At 38.5% G+C, this 4,131-nt stretch overlaps 1 pseudogene; it reads right to left on the reverse strand.

Moving 5' to 3' along the window:
• Positions 1–1,409: 1,409 nt before the first annotated feature.
• On the reverse strand, positions 1,410–1,877 carry LOC143578294 (protein NDR1 pseudogene; annotated as a pseudogene).
• Between the last annotated feature and the right edge of the window lie 2,254 nt (positions 1,878–4,131).

Consider the following 4,131-nt stretch of genomic DNA (forward strand, 5'->3'; position numbering starts at 1 on the left):
TGGAGTGTGTGTGTGACTCATGTTTAAATGATATATTTTATACTTTATAAAATATATAAACACCCCATCTTTTATAAACCATTTTATAAAAGAACACATGTCTAAATAATCATTCCAATAATAATTATTTGAATAAATAAATTAACCAATTAATTTATTTAACACTTTCAAGTAATTATTCAGAAACCCGATTTCTGAATGTGTCGTGTTCTGTATTTGTTTTATAGATTATATCTCAACAAATACATAATTGGTGTGTGTCTAACTCGTTATTGGGTATGACCCGACTTGGATCAAACACGGCTAGCCACATTAACCTAATTATGTGTCTCGGGCATATGGTATTCCAACAGAACATTGGACTGGGGGGACTTGAAGAGGTAGGTCCCAGCAGACTCACCTCAAAGAGGGACGTCTGCGCAATTAAACCCGCAAGACTCACCTTCAACAGGGACGTCTGCGCAAAGGCTAAACTCGCAACTCACCTTGAAGAGAGACGTCTGCGCAGAAACCAACTGGATCCGCATGACCCATCATGCTCAGAGACGTGACGTCCTTACGCGCAGTACGCAAGCTGTTCCCGCAGGAAAAGCCTCCCAATGGTCGACGTACTCCGCCTGTTCCCGCAGCAACGGATACTAGCCATCAGGGAAGGCTACCCGCGCAGCAAGGCTACACGCACAAGGCACTTAACTCTTAAATAATTCAGTAATGTCACCTGAAAAAGGAGTGAGCAAGCCGGGAATACTCCCGCCCAAAGCCGGAAAAACTCCCACCCAAATGAGCCAGTCCGTACGCTACTGGAGGATCCTTTGTACTGTACCTGACGAAGTATGGACAAATGATCTGACCAAAGCTGCGACAGCTCACTGACAACAGTACAACGAGCAGCATGCTCTATTACTTAATGTCACTATCAGCCGCTGCCTACTCACCAACCTGTCGTAGCACGTGCATAGCCTGCAGTTGGTGGAAAAGGAATAGTACACAGCCGGCCTGGTCACTATCAGCCGCTGCCTACCCACCAACCACCAGCATGGCATGTGCGTAGCCCACAGTTGGCAGAACAGGAATACTATTCAGCCGGCTGTACCTTCTTGGAAACCTACCTTCGGCTATAAATACTCCAACACCTTGGAACGGTATTATCATCTTATCATATCTTATATCTTCATATATTATCTGATATCTGCTCTAGTCATTCTCTTAATATACACTTATATTCAAGAGCAATCTAGTCTGATTCTCACGCCGGAGGGTGGTCACAAGGAGGTACCCCCCCCCCTTCTCAGTGACGAGCTCACGGTGTCTGTTTTGCAGGTCATCAGAAGAACCATCTTTGCCGGACCTAACCCTCGTGGGAAACATCTACTTAACCCCCAGATTATCCGTAATCTGCCCGGGGTCACTTAGTGTTTCTTCACTATCTTAAACCTAACCGCCGTCGTCAAATCCACCCGAAACACCGGCACTTTACCATCCAAAGCATCCTCCCACGGCACTCCATACATCTCCGTCCAGTTCTTCCGGCGAGCCTTCTTATTATGCCCTTGGTAAAACCCACGAAGCGTGTAATTCGAAACAGTGATCCTGGTGTTGTTGTTAACGTAGTATCGTAAAGTGATGTTGAGTGGGTTGTAGTGGACGCCTTTGTCTTTGTTGGTGTTGTCGAGTTTAAGGTCTAGGTAGATTTGTTGGTACGAGGTTGAGTTTAAGGTTTTGTTTAAGGCGGGAATGTAAACGTCTTGGATGGATAGTATTGGTTTGGAAGTGCGTAGGCTGAGCCACATGAAGAGAGATGTGAGGCCTAGGGTTAAGGTTAAGCTGAAACAGCACCGGAAACAGCCGGTGCCGGAGCTATTGTTGTAGTCCGACATGGTTCCGGTGAGGTAGGATGTGAGATAGATAGATAGATAGATAGGTTTGGATGTTTGTCAGTGTGGACTGTTGACTCACGCGGTGTGGTGGAAGCCTTCAAGTAGTTTACAAGTAATGGTTATTATTTATAAACTTATAATTATATGAAAATGAAAACTTGTATATAGAATGTTAAAAAAAAAGGTAACGTTTTTTTTAAATTGATTAAATTTACTATGTTAAGCAAGGCAAGAATAGAAAATTATGAGTTATCATGTTTAATATAGGTTCTTAAAAGGCTTTAGAATATATAGAGATAAAAAATCTAGAATTTAATTAAAAGACAAGCACTTTTACTCGTGTATTGGCGTGGGCCACGCTAGACATATTACGTGTTTGAAAGTTATTGCACACAACGATTGGTTGGTAAAGTTTCGATTTGTAGTAGTAAAAGTTTTGTGATCAAAGTTGAAATGATAAACGTTTTGAAAATTTTGTGCCAAAGTTGAAATGCTAAAAGTCTTGTGTCAAAAGTGTAAATTTATGAAAGTTTGATGACTAAAGTTTAAAGAACAAATAAATAACTTGTCCCAACCCGAACCAATAAAACCCTTTTTCAAATCGACCCGTTCCAACCCGTTTGCTAGTGCTCCGTAGTGAAAATTCCCCTTTATAGGTGTGAGTATCATCAACAAATATTTTTATTCATTTAATGAATAGTTTTAGAACCTTTTTCATGGCGTCTGCATCACGGGTCAAGTTTTGCTTCCAATTTGAAAACTCTTCATCCGATTCCATGAGAAACGGATGGGACTTAAGCACCGGAAGATTTGCACAATTTTGTGGTTGTTGCTTACGGAGCCGGAGTTCAATAGGAGGGGATGGCGGCGGCTGGATGAAGAAAGACAGGATCTGAGTTTGAAGGTTTGAGTAAAATTATATTATTAAAAACAATCAAAACTGTTAACGGAACTTGAATTGGATTCGTCTGGAATACGTATTCGATTAAAACAAGATGCAACAATTGGAAACAGAATTCACCGTTAAAAAATATGCTGAAAGATAATTTCAAACATTTAAAAAACTATTTATTTAGTTATAAAGCTTCAATTTTCAATACACGTTTCCTTCACCTGTTACCTATGCATATTAAAAAAAATAATTTGTTTAGCTTTTTTTTTAAATAAAAAAAATTAAATGAAAAAACAAACCAATCGTAAAAAAAAAAAAAAAAGCAAAGCCACCATCGGAACTGTACCAAGACACAATTTTAATGATCCCAAATTCACCCGAAACATGAATTCAACTAAAACATAACGATTGGTGAAACAATTGGGAACAATTAGTTTTATCGATCCGGATCGCGTATCATTGGTGATCAGTACGATTTTGTCCCCAATTTTGATACGGGCGATCCGAAACGACGATCGCAGGTCATGATATGTTTCATGTCTGTGGATTAGACTAACAAAAAGGCTTTAGATTTTACCTTTTCCGAAGTACTATAAACAATCAACATGTTATAGTTTCCACCAAATTGATTAGCCAAATCCATTTGTATCATGAGATGCGTAACACCAAACCTAACACTTAAATGGACAAAGCAAGTAAGAGATGTGATATCCGCAATGCATTTAACAAATTAAATAAGGAACCAAAAAAAGTCCGTTACAACTTCTTTTCATTTGTTTACAGATCTATGATAGAACATGAATGTTGTAAAGATAAAATTCTTAAAATACTTTAAAAATTTTAGGCGTTAACAGTTTTCTTCATTTTCCAACCGATTTGAACATGTTACATTGATACACTCAAAGTCTATGGATATACGTCCATAAGAATTCCAAAATTAAAAATTCCACGATCCCTACTTTTGGAAATAAACAATAATTTTGTAAAGAAAGATTTTGAAGCACACCAGATCAGATCAAACAAAATTAAAAGTGCTTACAATGCTACCGAATAAGAGATGCCGTTTTTGAGAGCGATATGTGAATGAGATAGAGAAGCAAGGGTGCGGCTGAAACTAAAGTTGGATTCATTTAAATAGAAAGTTCAGTAACCCTAATTCAAAATTTTTCATAACCACCTAAGGCAGCCGACATTCTTTAGATAATCAATTAGGTATGGACCCAAAATTTTTAAGCCCAAACTCCCAAAAAAAGCAAAAAAATAAAATTGTTTATATAAATAAAATTCACTATTTGGATCCAACTCAACTAATCAAAGCCCGTTGACCGGTCCACATTTATGTTGTGTTCCCAAATCATTTTT

The sequence above is a fragment of the Bidens hawaiensis genome, unplaced genomic scaffold (genome assembly GCF_021521415.1).
Source record: "Bidens hawaiensis isolate Kalapana, Puna unplaced genomic scaffold, B.hawaiensis_p1.1 tig00029115_1, whole genome shotgun sequence".
NCBI lineage: Eukaryota > Viridiplantae > Streptophyta > Magnoliopsida > Asterales > Asteraceae > Bidens > Bidens hawaiensis.